The sequence below is a fragment of the Eubalaena glacialis genome, chromosome 6 (assembly GCF_028564815.1).
Source record: "Eubalaena glacialis isolate mEubGla1 chromosome 6, mEubGla1.1.hap2.+ XY, whole genome shotgun sequence".
NCBI lineage: Eukaryota > Metazoa > Chordata > Mammalia > Artiodactyla > Balaenidae > Eubalaena > Eubalaena glacialis.
This window is the reverse complement of record NC_083721.1, coordinates 62395825-62412393: the sequence shown is the minus strand read 5'-3', so window position 1 is coordinate 62412393 and position 16569 is coordinate 62395825. Positions and strand designations below refer to the sequence as shown.

At 34.1% G+C, this 16569-nt stretch overlaps 1 protein-coding gene across 5 annotated transcripts in view; it reads left to right on the top strand.

Annotated features, from left to right (window-relative positions):
• The window catches only part of ZBTB20 (zinc finger and BTB domain containing 20), a 795186-nt gene that overhangs the window by 180571 nt on the left and 598046 nt on the right, over positions 1-16569 (top strand). For 3 of the 5 annotated variants that reach the window (XM_061193110.1, XM_061193108.1, XM_061193109.1), the window contains one exon: positions 74-125. The exons of the other annotated variants lie outside the window; for them this stretch is intronic. The gene's annotated coding sequence lies outside the window, so the exon portion shown is untranslated. The remainder of the gene's footprint in view (positions 1-73; positions 126-16569) is intronic. 5 annotated transcript variants of the gene reach the window in all.

The window sequence follows — 16569 nt, the reverse complement described above, 5'->3', positions numbered from 1 at the left end:
GTCATAAAGATATTATGGAAATGTAAATTGTTTCCTTGGCAGATTACTAAGTTTAAGTATTTATCTTTTACAGTCACACAAAAAGAAGTGTTAAGAATTGCCCTTTGAGACTCTGAAGACTAAAGGTAATATCCAATGATATTTTCTTCAATAGGTTTTTATCTTCCTGGAAAGTTTCATAATTTTAAAGGCCTTGGGTTTACTGCCTCAGGTCTTTTCTTTATTGCCCTTTAGCACGTTAAATAAAATTTTCTATGTCTACCTAAAACAATCTGAAATTATAGGTCAAAAAAAGAAGAAACCTTGTGTCATCTCAGAAGATGTCACCCTAATTGGGTGTTGCTATATACCCCTTGATTCTTCTATTTGGGAATGTATTATGGCCCCTCCCCTGTTTTTTAAATCAGTTTGGAACTCTTCTGATTTTATACCTTGCCCTTTTCTTAAATAGACACATTGGCTCAAAGTCAAAAAGTCAGTACCAATTCCTCTTCAGCAAGAGCTTTACAACTAACTATTAGAAATAAAAATGCATTTTTGGGGGACAATGAAACTGTGCAGACAAGATTTAGTGGCGACTCATAGTCAGAAATCCAGAATTTCAGGCAAGAAGTTTACGATAGACTTGTGTTGCTGCATTGTGTATAAAGAGCCCATAGGGATTGAAGAAGGTTTCTGAAACAAGAGGGGACTGTAATTACTTTGCTTCTTACATGCATGGTTAGATCTTCCAGCGAGAATAACATGGTAGGGTAATTTATTATAGAAGAGTAAATCACAGATTACATTGGAGGGAGATGGGGTGGTGTGATCCAACCATCAGTTTTGTGAATACATACACTTAAGCATGTGTGATAGCTTGTTTTTAATTTCTTTACACCAGTGCACACCTCAAACATTCCGTTTAGCAGTGGGATATGCAAATTGTTCCAAATGCAGCAGCAGTACTTTCACCTGAATGTCAAAACTGTCAGAGAGCTTTAAATCAAATCTTTATAACATTTTAAAAAACCAGCCAGCCCTAAGATTGAGGCACCAAACTCACTGCAAAAACTTGATTCCCATACTTTCAAAAAACTCCTGTATGTCAACAGGGTAATGTCAAAGTTCTCATTCACCTGCTTTCTAATTTTAACCTTTTAAGGATTTTATTTTATTTGGCTTAATTACGATATTTTCTACAAATTAATGATAAATGCCTTGATTAATAAAACCAAATGTCAGAGAAAATGACAACTTGATGAAAAATTAATACTCGGCAATATTTTAAGGTACAGAAGTACTAAAGATGTACTCTTAAATCTTATACTTCATCAGCTCCTTTTGAAGGTAGGTAACCAGAATTTTCCTTGCACTTAAGTTTTCACAGCCACATGTGTAGATGCGTTTTAGCAGTGTGATTTTCAGCTGTTGTTTTGACTGCTAGCTGTTATAGATATACATACATTTTTAGTTTTTCTTTTGCTTCATAATATTATTTATTTTTATTTTACAAAATCAAGGTAAACTATATTTTGGGTTGGTTATATTGATGAAGCTATCATACTAAGAATCCAAATAGTGTGTGTCTGTGTGTGCGTGTGTATGTGTGTGTGTGTGTATTTCAAGAGATCTCATGGTGTAAAATGTAGTAATTGGTGATTGGATATCTGCTACACTATTAATTCATTTGGTTATGAATATTTCAGCTGTTATATTTTAAAATTATTAAGTAAAAATAATCTAAGGAAAATAGATTTTTTATGGAGATTTGTTTTTTTTAAATATATTTTTCCTGAGCTTTCATTAAAAGACCTGAATACCAATAAAGAATTGTAACTTGCTTTCTTCTTATAAACAGTTGGTTAGATAAAAAACTGAAGAATAGGAAATATGACCTTTATTTTTTCTCCTTTTACTGAAGATCATGGAGTTGAAAGATAAAAAATATCCCTTGTATTTTTCCATTTTCACAAATATCAGGATGATTTTTAAATATGAACACTTACATATTCTAGTATATGTTATGCAGAAATGGTACTATGGAGGATTATAGTCCATGTTAGTTTTATTTTCATGTTTCAAAGATAAAGCTGCCAACCAAATGAGGGAATGCACAATGACCTCTTCTGTGCTGTGCTTTTGCTTGGTTTGGTTGTTCAGAGATAAAAAGACCCATGTAATATACTGTCAGTGAAATGGACTCACTTTGACCATCTGTTCATGTAATGACGTACCTATCAACAGAAATTTTTGCCAACTAATGTTAAAATCACTTTTTTCTGTAATATACTGGGAACTTCTGGGTAGGTGTTTCAGGTATGTTGCTAAGCACAGTAAGATAAATAGAGAGGAGTGTTGGTCAATGTCCTGTAAATACAATATATGCCAATCCCAAGGGAAAAACATTCTTCAATGGAGATTTCTAGTACTGTTTAAAATTGGAGATGGATTGTGCTGAATCTTCCCTTAGCTGGCTCTAGGTTTTATTGTTTCTGTGTCTTGCCTGGTTCCAGGCATCCAGTCTGTACTGGCAAAGCTACTTGATGAGGAGAGGCCACCAACATCTCTGCCCTGACTGCTTACATACCTGCCATGAATAATAAATCTGTCAGCTAGTTATCACTGCGTTGTAACTGTCTCTGTTCCTTCTTAGCTGATCACTGCCCAGAGGAGTTTAAGTTCCATTGTAACACAAAGCTTCTGTTATGTTTCTATACCTGCATTTATTTGTATGCAAAAGCATTCATTCTTCTTTTTTCATATACCAGTAAATAAGACATGCCCCAGTTCTCTGACAGTTCTTAAATTACATAGCAAACAATGTGCTTTTCCCCCCCTTGTTTATTCTATTCTTCAGCCTCTCATCAATTTACTTCTGCATATGAGCCAATTAAATTTTATTCATTAGTTATAAGATTTGGAAATACTTACACCTACCTCACAATACACAGTTTTATAAGTTTTTAGTTGAGATTATAGTTATTTGGGGTAAATACAAAGAGAACATCATCCTTTCCCCAAAACGAACAAAGGAGATAGACTGAAACCCAAAATAGTCTCTTAAAGGCTTTTGCTTGGTGTTATGTTGTTTGATCCCAGAAATGAGGACAACTGATTCATCCTTACACAGTTAAAATCTTTAGCTTCAGGGAGTTGAGTTATGATATTTTAAACTTGATGCTTGAGTTAACACAGACAACAATCAGCTGATGTTCTTTGAAGAATCTAAACCTTATAGGAAATTAAACAGTGTTAGACTATCTCTCATTCAACAGAAAAAAAAAAAAAAAACCTAAAAATAAATATGTTTTCTAATGGACTTAAAATACATAAATTTCCAGTTTTAGTACTTATAATTAGACCATATCTTCTCCCTAAATGACTTATTAGCACCTTTGGAAACTGTATTCTCTCCTTTAAACCTACAGTATTTTATTCTGCAAGGTCAAGTAATCGAGACTTTACTGGTTTGGAAATATTAATGTAGCTTCCAAAGTTGCTTAATGCATAACTTAAGTACCAGTAGAATGATCAGTTCTATTAAATAGGATTCATTTACCATATTTGTTTCCTCTGGAAGCTTGTGTTTATGTTAATTGAATAAAGTATGCTCATGAAACACACTGATAAATAGAGCAATCAAAAGATACCAAGAAAAACCATGACCATTGTCCAAGATGTGTAGGGGACTTGTGTTTCTTGACTAAATGCTGCATTCATTCTTCCTCCCTATCTACCACTCCCCCAAATATCCAGGTCTCTTTTTGTATCCTTTAGTGATGACAAGATGTTTTTTTATTCCTCTAATGAAGTGGGAAGCAGATTAACATGCTTTCTTCTTGGGAATTAGATTACTTATTGTAGTACTGCTCAACATATCTTTGTAATACTCCCCAACCCCTACCCACAACTAATTAGTGACTTTCAGAATTAGGGAAAATCTTAGTTGTGTGGTGGTTCTATATTTACCAGTGATCAAGGAAGTGTTACTAATACACTTGTCAGTGTTAAAAAAGAATTAAGTAAATAGAGGGCCAGATGGTCGAGCCCAGGACCTATCAAGAGCCCAGTATGTGTGGGCTGGTCCAAGGGAATGACAGAAACATTACCAGGCTAAGTGGAATCAGAGTTTGGCTTTCACTTATAAGAAACAGACTGTTTTTCAAATATGTTTTCTTATGATATAATAATTTACATGTTCGGATCTCCTTTGTACTAGTAACATTTGAGTGCATGTATTTCCCTGTGCATCAAGAGCCAACAGTGTTTACAAAAGTCTCCTTTCTGATACATGTAACAGGACATAGTAGCATCGAAGTAAAGCAATTACCAAGCAAGCATTTTTTCTGGTTCAGAGAAGAATTCTTTGCTCTCTCACAAAAATCTATGTTTTTACTGTTATAACTTACTCATTACACTTTATTATAATTGACAATAGACTCTATGGCTTATGATATAAGAAACCTGGTTATGTAATGTTTGCTGTAGTACATGGCCACGTGAGGAACTAGTAAATATCTCTTAGTGTTTTGTTGTAATAAGAACATTATAATAAGTGGTTATAATAAGATTTAAACTGAAGACATTAAGAAAGCAAATTCCCTTCCTTTCCTATGATTTAATTGTCTTTACATGTATACATACATAAACATCTTATTTCCCACTCTAATTTCCATCCTTTTTATTTTTCATCCATTTTAATTTATTTTATCTTGTAATATGCACTTTTGGAAGCTGTTTTAAATCTTTTTAGTTTCTAGAATAGATGCATGGGTCAGTGAATTGCTGGGTAGGTAAACTGACTAAAGTGTACACTTTTTTCCAAATTTTTCTTCCTACAATCACATAAATAATGCTAGAAGAGATTAACTAACTATAGACCTCCTGCCTTCCTTCTCTTCCTTCTTTCCATCCTCCAGCAAATATTTATTGAATATCTGCTCTGTGCCAGGAACTTCCTAGGGGTTAAGATATAACTGTTGAAAAAATGAGACATAGTCTTTCCCCTTTGGGGAACTGATAAGAAAGAAGGACTAAGAAGAAAATAAAATACACATATAAGTAAATATTATAACATAGACATATAACTAAATGACATTTTTCTGGACTTCTTAATTCTGGCATGAGTTAAGAAGTTTGGTCTATATTGGAGGAATTATCTTCAATGGACTACCTCCTTAATAGAGGTTTACTTCTAGATTTAAAAAATGCAGGCTGGCAAAATTATTTCAGATTGTGTCTTGAGGGGTGGGTGGCCTTGGGATGAAGATAGGTGAAGCAATATTTGCTTTCAAGGTAAGTCATAAAGAAAACAATTTTATAAATCTGGCTTACTATATATGATATAGGTGACTTCCATAAGTATTTTCAATCTCAGATTGAAAAGTCATGGGAATTTCTAGTATTTTTAAAAAACAAAAATTATTTCTTTGAAGATTGTTTATTAATGGTCCAGAATTTGAGTTTATCTGTGAATTGGGTAGTAGTAGCAGTGATGAAAGAGCAGGTGATGGAAATGTATATTTTTTCCTTCTTCTCTTTGGACATGTGTGTGGAATATTTTTGTCTTCCGATTAGATTGTTCATTATGCTCCCGTTGGATGTCTGTATTGTTTGGCCTTCCAGCCTTGCATGCTCATTCAAAGGCATTCCAAGTCATTATGCTGGACTTCAGCCTTGTTCAGTAAAAAGGCCATTTCTTCCATCAGCTGTCCACTTGGACATACATTCATTTTACTCTCAAAAAGACTTTATATGCATTCAGAGTATATTAGATGGATTTGTCAAATTACTCACAGATAATCAGTTTTTTAAAGTTATAATTTAAGCTATGACCTCTCAAACTGTGAATTATAAGGTTTGACCCTTTGGTTCACTGTTTGACATAGCATCCATTAATTACACTTTTTAAAGGACATTTCATTTCAGTTAGAACTTGTGTTATGAAAATAGTTTAAGTATTTTCCCTTTAAATTTCAGGAATAAATGTTTACATGTAAAAAAATACATATGTATAATATGTACATTCAAGTATAATAAATAGCTGGCTTGCATATGCATGCTATATTCAAATATATTTATGCATATTTATATATTAAGCCTGTTATACATAACTATAGAAATTTTTATATAATAACCTGTGAGTTAACACTAAGATCATACTTGTTTTATATAACTGGTGTCAGGATGAGACTGACTTTTTAAATGATGTTTATCAGGGTGAGAGGGACTTTATTACTATTTGATTCTAGGTGTTTTCCCTTTTTTTATTTTGCTGAGCAGGGATACAGAACTTGGTGCCTATGAATGCTCAGTGTCTGTCAGTAATTTGAAAGTTCTCAAGATGGTTCAATGTAGCATGATGAAGGAGAATATAAACTGGTCAAGTGGTTTTCGCAAATGTGCATAGCTCAAGGTACTGAGATGGAAAGTACATAGCAGGAAGGTCAGTTTAGGTAAGTGCAGAAAGACGTCCAGATGTGTGAACACTTTGCTGGTATCCTCAGTATTTGAAATGGAGGAATTTAGTGTTTTTTTATTGGATAAAAAGAAGATATGCATATATCTGACAGTAGTTCAGCATACAGTTTTCTGTTGCTATTTAATAAAAATCTAATAATATTTAGATGATTTCTTCACTTTTAAAGCAATTTTTCTCATTTTGTATTAAACCATGTTCTTTGTTGCTAAATTCATAAAATTAAATCTAAAATATTATGGAGAGATGATTACTTAAAAACATCTGAATATTTTTCTTAGAAGTACATAACCATCCCTTTGTATTTCAAGTATTTTAGAAATGGATAATTTGGTTTTGTTCAAATTCTTCTCTAGGCTGCTGTTAGCATGATGTATTTCATATGAAAAGTTAATAATTTAGATGATGACATTGAAAATAAAGACCTCTTAAGAAAAGTGACTCTTAAAGGATCCAATGTATTGTTCCTAAAATTTTTTCCTACAAAATATATTTCCCTTGTATGTTTGAGTGTGCTACTTTAAGATTTAAAAAACAAAAACAAAAAACATTTAACTTTATAGAAACCCCAAAAGGGGAAATTAATTTTCCAAAAAGAGGCAAATACTTATCATAGGCCATGTGTTTAGTTATTTCTAAAATACTTTTAAAACAGGATCTAAGCAGTAGAAAGTCTTTTTCTGATTAAGCATATAGTTTGGATTGCATTATCTTCCTTTTAAGCCCATTAGTTTGTGGTTTTTAAGGAAATGTTTGCCTCTATTTTTTTTTCCTAAAAGCAAACGTAAAGTCAGGTTATTACTAACTAAAGGTAGAATTTTCAAAAGACAAGAAATTTCTCAAACTAATTGTAAACAAATTCTTTATTTCACCAAGTATGTCTCCTTTCCCAGACAGTAAGCTTCTTGAGGGAAGGAAATATGCCTTCTTCATTTTTTGTGTTTAGCTCAGACCAGGTTCTCAGTAAATGTTTATTGAATTGATTAGCCTATCAATAGACTTAGAGAAACTAACTGTAGTACTCAATTCTACTCAAAATTTATCCACAACACAAACATAGCAAAAATGAATCCTTTAAGAAAAATAAGTGTACTAAATTTCCTTTGGATCACTACTACAGGATTCCCTCTAGGTCTGAGTATTTGTTTTGGTGCTTATTGTTATAGCTCAGTAAGGAAACAAAAGTTTTGTCCTATATGCTTCAATGAATTTAAATACAATTTTAAGACAAAAGACATTTTTTAGGCAAAAAAAAAGAGGGACCAAACCAGTGACTTGTCAAAATAGTTTTATATCTTATTATTTGAAATGATAACATTGAAGGATTAATATAATAAAGTCTTAGAAGTATTTAATACTCTATAATTTTACACTAACCACTAGTGATGATAGTACTTAGTATGAAACAGCTTTTTATATGTATAGACTTACTCAGGATCTGAAATTTAGGCAATAATTAGCCTCTCAAATGGATGTTTGGAAAGCATTATAAAATAATACCTCCCTTCCCAAAGAAAGGTGCATTTGTGTTAAGGCTGCACTCATTTAATGGTGTCCTAACTGAAAGAGGTGCCTTCCCTGCTTTGTTCTCCAGGAACAGCTTTATAGATTTAAGCATTGAGTATACAGTACACAGTGGCACTATTAAAAAATCAGAATGAGGCCAAGAGAAAATTCATCTAGGATCCACACACCTAAATGCAGTTAGTAAACATAGACACTAACTCTCATTAAGCATAATTAAACCTAATATTGACTGTAAACTGTTACTTACCTTAAACTTCTCTATAGAGAATGTAGAAAGGGACTAACCTAGCAGACTGGGACATTAATTACTACCACTTTCACATTAAAGTTACCATCAAGAAGGGCTATATTCATAAATAAAACATAGAAGGGATTGAGAGACTGAAAATATGTAAATTTACTTTATAAAAAGGAAAGAAAAGCCTAAATTTAAAAAAAAAAAAAAAATAAGTGAGCTGTGAGCGATGCCAGCCCCAGCAAAATGGAACTCTGGCTAATTACTACAAAAAAATAGGCTGAAATAATCACAGAAATGTGTCCTTGCCTTCTGACTGACAAAATCTGCTTCACAGGAGACTGCAGTTCAACCAAGTCCATTTTTTCTCATGCATAGCGTCCTCCACTGCTGAAACTTTGTGAGCTTTGAGGAGAGGATGCAGGAACTTGGGTGAAATAGAATTTCTTTCCTATTTTTCTCCAGTTGTTAATAGCTCTTTATTTATGAAATTGATTGTAATGATTGTATGAATATTGTTTGATTTGTCAGCAAGAAGGCACAGTGTTTTTTGTTCAGTCAAAATGGTCTGGTAACTGGTCTCCTGCTACTGTTTAATGATCTCCTTCTTGGGTGCAATCTAAAGAGTATGTTATGAAGGATATAAAAATGTCAGCTAAGTTTAAGATCAACTGTTAAGTTTTTATATTATACTGCTGCCCCAACGGGGGAGGCCAGGATCTGGGAGATAAGAATTTAAAGAGAAAAGCAAAGTAATGACAATACAAACTTATCTACCAGCCTAAGACAACATCTTCAAAATCTATGAGCCTGTCTGTTTGCCATGAATGTGTGCTATTATCTATTACTTGTTTTCTATTTACTTTCCAATAAGGAACCATATACTCACTTCTGGACTTTCTTATTACTTCACAGGGTGGGGTTTTTCTAATTTTTGGAATTGAATCTCACATACAACCTTGGTTTAACATGTTAGGCTCCTAGCCATGTCTTAGTGCTATCATGCCAAATTTTATCGTTGGAGTGATATAGTAGTTGTACATGTAGAAAAGGGAGCCTAGAAATTAAGCCTGGAGCATGTATTCAGTTTTTTTTGAGGATGCGAGGTTTAATTTTAGAATAAAACTCTAATTTTTTCCCCCTGAATTTAAAGGTAGTTTCACAGCTCATGAGATGAACTAATGAAACAGAAATAATTAATGGACAAAGTCTATCTTTCATTTCCCTCGTTGAAGAAAAATTCGCAAACTGGTTGGATGACAGAGGATGAACAAAAACAGCGAGAGTAAGAGTACTTCTATCCTCCATTCTTGTAACAATCATGACATTACGAAGTAACCATAACAATGGCACTCTTATTAATCAGACATATTTATACAGAATTAGTGTTGGCTTCTGCTCTATATTACCTTCAGTTTTACATGAACTTTTATTATCTGTGCGTATCAAAAGAGACATGGTGAATGAACAAAGAAGCCCTGTTATGAGACAAGTATTATTTGACATTTTGGGAAGCTCTTATTATAGGGTTTCCTCTTAAGTGAGAATAACGGGAAGGTTGTCATTAGTTGCGCTATTACAGACACTCTGGATTTTTAAAAACAGAAATGGAGCCCACTTTTTTCCTTAAAGAAGAATCGTTAGTTAGAACAATTCGAATGATCCAAGACTTCTAACCGAGACTTGACCCCCTAATCTCCTTGCTTTATCATGTGAAACAATGACCCCATAAGGCATCTCTTAAGATAATTGTTTTTCCCATGGTTTACAGAGCTAAGTTAACTGTATGGTTCTCTTATTTTTTTTAAAGATGTATCATCATCTTTAGACTTTTGGAAAATCTCTGATTAAACCAAAATGCAGAAGACTTGCAAGGTCTATAGCCCTATTGCAAGCCAGATGCCTTTTTTGTTTTTCCATGTAAAAAAGGACAGCTCTAAGTAAGTTCTTTCGAGGTCTTCTTCCCAGGCTTATGATAGGTGTGACTGGGAATTATGGTGAAAAAAGCCTGACTATGGGTAATATTGAATTGTTTCTTAAAATCACGGGGTCTGGATGTTCAAAAACTGACCAGTTGCCATATATTTATTTTTTCTAGAGTTTAGGATAAAATTTTAAGTCCATAGAGTGAAAATAATACTATTGAAAAGAAAATAGGTGAATCACTACAGCTGCAATACATCAGCTGCCTGAATAAGAACAGTGATTCTCAAAGTGGAGAAAGTAGAGATCAAAACTACCACTTGTGGGGTCTTTTCTTTTCAAATTAACCTCCCCCAGGTTGACAATTATTTGTATAGACACTTGTCTGAGAGCCAAAAATACTAGAAAACAGTTTGACCAATTGATAATTAAGCTGCTTTTAATCTTTTGAAGTTTAAATATAGAAAATAGAACAGAGATTTTTAAATCACAGAATTTTCCTCTGCTCTCATCATATCTTCCTATTTTATGTTAACAGAGACTAAGTTTGGGGGTTCAGTGAAGAAACAAGCAACCCCCCCCGAAAAATAACACATAAACCCTCAAGAAGAAAAAAAGGCTGCCAAGTTTGGTGTTTAAATACATGTGAAACAAGCCAAGTTTTCTAAATGAGCCACGAAAAATCAATAAACTCCTCCTAATTACCCATCTATCTTGCATAGCAATAGGATAGGACCTGTTTTGTACCTTGAAATACTTAAACTGAATCCTTTAAATAAAAATTATTTATTTGTCTGTTTTTAATTTCTCATGTTTTCTATTATACATTTTTAATTGGATGCTAGAAAGATAGGCAAAGTTATTTTATCTGTGGCCATTCTGCTAAGTCTAAGTAAGGGGATACTTAAAACCTATTTACAATAGGAGAGATCATCCTTGTCGATATTCAAGATATTCCTTGGCTTTGAACTCTAGAATGAAATGTCTTCTCATTTTAGGGGCATTAACGAAACCATACGTTTTAGACAGGGTCACTATATACCTTTTTTGCTACTTATAAGGCACTTATTGCCCAAATAGCACTTGAAGGTGTTTCAAAGAAGTATATATTTGCACGTCTTAGATCCTCTCCAGATTATGAACTGTGGGAACAGGCAATATATCATTTATAACTTTATATCCTCTTTAGTGCTCTGGATATTACAGGTATGCAGTGCATTTTTTAGGTGATTCTTGCTTTAAATGAAGAGAAGCTGAGGTCACTGAGGAGAGCCACCAAATTGAAGAGTGGTTCAAGAAACTTCTTTTGCATCGGAATGTGATTCATCTTAATTTTCAAATACATAAAGTTTTCAAGGAAATAAATTCGCCTTTGACTTATAAATCACTAGTTTCCTCTAGTAGCCAACTATATATATCCCACCTATGACCTAAACTAAAGCTAGTTGTATTTTGGTGTAACACATCTTTGGTAACAAATACATCCTTTCATTCACTAAAAGAAAAAAAAATTATTAGTGCTAACTTTGTGCAAAGCAAAGAGATATACAAGTGAAAATATAGGGTGTATGTTCTCAAGAGACACCCTATATAGGCTGCTGGGGTCTCAAACACAAAAGAATTCTGTAAGTATTAATACCTTAAGAGGGGCCTAAAATGTTACTATGGGAACATTAAAATCTGCTTAGGAGAGCAAGGAAAGATTTACAAAGATCATATTCGAATGGAAATTTGAAAGATGAATAGGTTTGATAGGTGAAGGGCAGGCAGGGGCAGGGGGTGGTTGCATTCTAGGAAAAAGTAATAGTATGCATGAAGGCCCAGAAGAATGAGAAAGCCTGGCTCATTCAGAAATGGCAACTGGTTTAGTATGGCTGCACCTTAGGGTGGAAGTAAGAAGTAAGGCTGGATGGGTAATGTTGGTCAGACTATAAAGGGCCCTAAATCCTGTACTAAGGAGATTGGATTTTATCCTATCACCATTGGTGAGTCATTGGAAGATAAATATAAGATGGTATATTCAAGAGTGTGGAAATATAATCCATACCACATAATGATCAAGTGGGTATGGAGGATGGTGGAGGAGTCATGAATAAGCCAGCTTCCTGGATTTGGTGAGTGAAAGGATCATTTATAAAGATAGAAAATGCAGCTAGCTACTGCCCTCTCTCTTTTCCCTATCTACACTCAAATTTCACCAGAGATGTTTATACTCTGTATTTCCATTTCCTCACCAGTGCATCCATCAGTTCACCCCATCTGCTTCTGAGACGTCTGTCACTTCACCAAAGTAACTCTTATTGAGATCTCATTGAGCGTTTCATCTTGCTGACCACTTCCTCCTTTGTGAAATGCTTTCTGCCCTATTTTCCATGCCATCATGCTCTTCTGATTTTCTTCCTATGCCCCTTGTTACTCCCTTGATGTTTCCTTTGCAGCCATCTTCTCCAAAAACTAGCTGTTAAATGTTGGAGATCCTCAAGTCTGGATCCAAAGCGCTTCTATTGATGCCCAGTATTTTTGGCATCTGTATAGCCATAACACATTGAGATGTTTTCAGAGAATGTACCATAATTCTTTTAAGGTTCTTTTTTGGGGACCATGTTTCAAAGGTTGTTTTTAAGTACATAGTCTTATATTCTTTATTACTAGTAATACGTATTGGACTGGCCAAAAGGTTCATTTTTTCCCGTAAGATGGCTCTAGTAGCACTTAGTTGTCTTTAACTTCATTCAAAACAATTCTGTTAGATTATATGTGACAGCTGTCATATCTGTGTGCATTTAAAAAAAGACATCAAAAAAAAAAAAGACATCAAAATTGGTGAATTTTTATGTAGCCATTTTAATATGGAAGATGGAAGAAAAAAAGCAACATTTTCGGCATATTATGCTTTATTACATCAAGAAAGGTAAAAACTCAACTGAAACGCAAAAAAAAAGATTTGTGCAGTGTATGGAGAAGGTGCTGTGACTGATCAAATGTGTCAAAAGTGGTTTTGCGAAGTTTTGTGCTGGTGATTTCTCACTGGATGATGCTCCACAGTCGGGTAAACCAGTTGAAGTTGACAGCGATGAAATTGAGACATTAATTGAGAACAATTAACATTATACCACGTGGGAGATAGCCAGCATACTCCAAATATCCAAATCAAGCGTTGAAAATCATTTGCACCAGCTTGGTTATGTTCATCACTTTGATGTTTGAGTTCCACATAAGTTAAGCGAAAAAAACCTTCTTGACTGTATTTCCGCATGCGATTCTCTACTTAAACGTAGTGAAAATGTTCCGTTTTTAAAACAAATTGAGATCAAAAGTGGATATTGTACAATAATGTGGAATGAAAGAGACCGTGGGGCAAGTGAAATGAACCACCACCAACCACACTAAAGGCCAGTGTTCATCCAAAGAAGGTGATGTGTATATGTTGGGATTGGAAGGGAGTCCTGTATTATGAGCGCCTTCCGGAAAACCAAACGATTAATTCCAACAAGTACTGCTCCCGATTAGACCATCTGAAAGCAGCATTCGACGAAAAGCGTCCAGAATTAATCAACAGAAAATGCATAATCTTCCATCAGGATACCGCAAGACCGCGTGTTTCTTTGATGACCAGGCAAAAACTGTTACAGCTTGGCTGGGAAGTTCTGATTCATCTGCTGTATTCACCAGACATTACACCTTTGGATTTCCATTTATTTAGGTCTTTATAAAATTCTCTTAATGGAAAAAATTTCAGTTCCCTGGCAGACTGTAAAAGGCACCTGGAACAGTTCTTTGCTCAAAAAGATAAAAAGTTTTGGGAAGATGGAATTATGAAGTTGCCTGAAAAATGGCAGAAGGTAGTGGAACAAAAGGAACGTATTGAATACGTCGTTCAATATACGTTGTTCAATAAAGTTCTTGGTGAAAATGAAAAATGTGTCTTTTATTTTTACTTAAAAACCGAAGGCACTTTTTGGCCAACCCAATAATACTCAACACATGCCCACAGGGGAATTCATATGTAACTTTTGTTCTAATTTGTACATCTTATAAAATCTTCCTGATGTTTATGTTTTAATATTAGGCAATTATTAATCCCCCTTGAATCTCAGTTTCTTAATCTATAGTATATGAGGAGCCATACCAGCTCTTTAGGATTCCATGATGCTATGGTTTGATATTTTACTACCTGAAGAGGACAGTGAACTCTAAAGGATGTGCAGCTATGACTTTGAATTACATAGTCAAAGTTTATAAAAATGCTTGCCTGTCTTTTCCACATCTACACTTCACACTTTACTTCCTATTTTTAAGATAGTTCCATGCCTGTGGAACTATTCCTACTTCCATGGTTACTTAAAATTTCTTTGCACAGTTTTTGCTATGAAATTTTATCAAAACACTTTTGAAAATCTGAGTAGATTTTATATTATGGTTACTGCACTCACCAATGCTTAATTAACCCCACAGGAAGCCTGGATGTGAGAAGCTCAATTAACCAAGTAGGGCTTAAGATTTTCAAGGGTCTTACCCTTTTGTACATATTCCCCTCATTTGTCTTTGGTCCTATTTTTTTTTTACATGTGATTGGGTCACATTGCCAATGTACTTTCAGGTCTCTGTGAAAATGGCCACTTTAAGGACAGGTTAGTTGGATATTCAGGACACAGTTTTATTCTTAGAGCCCATTTAATGCTAGTGATTCATCTACATTTAGCTTGTTAATGAATTTTAGAATAAGCTTTGTATTTGTCATTATTTTGAATCTAGAACCTCTGAATTTGTGTGCTTCAAAATACATCTGAGGCATGGGAATCTACTTAATGTTTTCCTAGTGTATGTGCATGTGTGTGTGTGTATGGGTGTGCATTTGCTTAGTATGTGTGTATACATTTTTTGTTACTAACTTAATAAAACATCTCTGAATTTCCCTACATATTGCTAACTTATTTATTCCCTTGGCATACAAAAAACCAAAACAAATGAACAGACAAAATTGAAACAACAAGAACAACAAAAGAAAACTCACTTGGTTTTGGTGTTGCTGTCCCTTGCCAGCCTCATTTTTCTTCTTATGGATTTTTTTTTTTATCTTACCCAATATCGAATGGATTTTCTTTCTCAATTTGAATAATTTTTACTGAACACTTGCAATGTGCAATCTACCTGGATTTACCCCCCAGACCTTCCACTACGTGACCTTCTTTTACTCATTTGATCAATCTTTCCATTTAAAAAATAAATGGTCTTTTTTCTCATATTTCTTTGTTCACTTTATCATTTAAACATACAGTAGGATATTCCCCATTTCCACTTTTATCTTTCTTCATGTCCATTTTTTTGTTTCTTCACATTTTATCCAATAAATTATTTGAAGGTAAGCCTTGAGCCACCTGTGGAATTTTCTGTCTTAAAAACACTCCTTTAGGGTTTGCTTGTCCATCTCTAATTGTCCATTGGTGCTCATTATGGGAAGTGAGGGAAGTGAGAATTCTATTTAGATCCTCTTGGGGTCCTGGAAGGAAAATAGCTGGGTAATTCAGAGTATTTGTGAATTTTAGGTTTTGGTCTACTTAAATCTTGGTTACACATAGTTTGGTCCCCAGCTAGCCAGAGATAGGAAATTTTGTGAAAAATTCAAGTACAATTTTACCATTTCTGAGTAATTTATAAATTTAGACTATTTCTCTTGATATCTTCAAAATATCTAACTTTTAGAAATCTATAAAGATTGTACTCTACCCCAAATAAGAACAATTCCCCCACACAAGTGCAAGTATAAATATTGTGCTGCAATAGGATGCTACCAGCTGATTCTGTCTTCATTTTTAAAATTTTATATATTATATTGTTCCCCGATTCTGTGAATAAGAATGGCAGATGAAGCATTATGAGCTGTTTATCACTGTCATACAAAATAAGTCACAGGAAGTAAGAAATATCTGGACTCAAAAAAATATAACAATTTCAATTCTTTAGGCCAGAAACCATGATTTCTCCTTATTGGATCCTGTCTGTAGAAGAGAGAATCCACCAAAGAGTAAATACTCAGTCAGCATAAATTGATGGTGAAAATTCCTGAAGTTTAGCCTTGAAAGGGAGCTTTATAAAATGTCTTTGTAGCCATAAGAAAAACCTCCCTTCTGAAATGCTGTATTGAAAAGCACAGATACTTGTGTGGATACACTCAAATAGAGATGAGTCCGTTTTTAGTACATTGTGTGGGGAGTGACATGCCTGGAACTCCATTAATAGCAATTTATGTTGTGTTCTTTTCATTTCATTTTGCTAATGAATTTAGTATCAGACTGATGGGTGCTTGGAACAGAAGACTTAATCTGCAGATTAAGTAGAGCAGTATACACTTCCCAGATAAGGGCCTACAAAGCAATCGCCATTGGAGGTCAAGCTCTGGATACAAAAGAATACTTGGAAACAC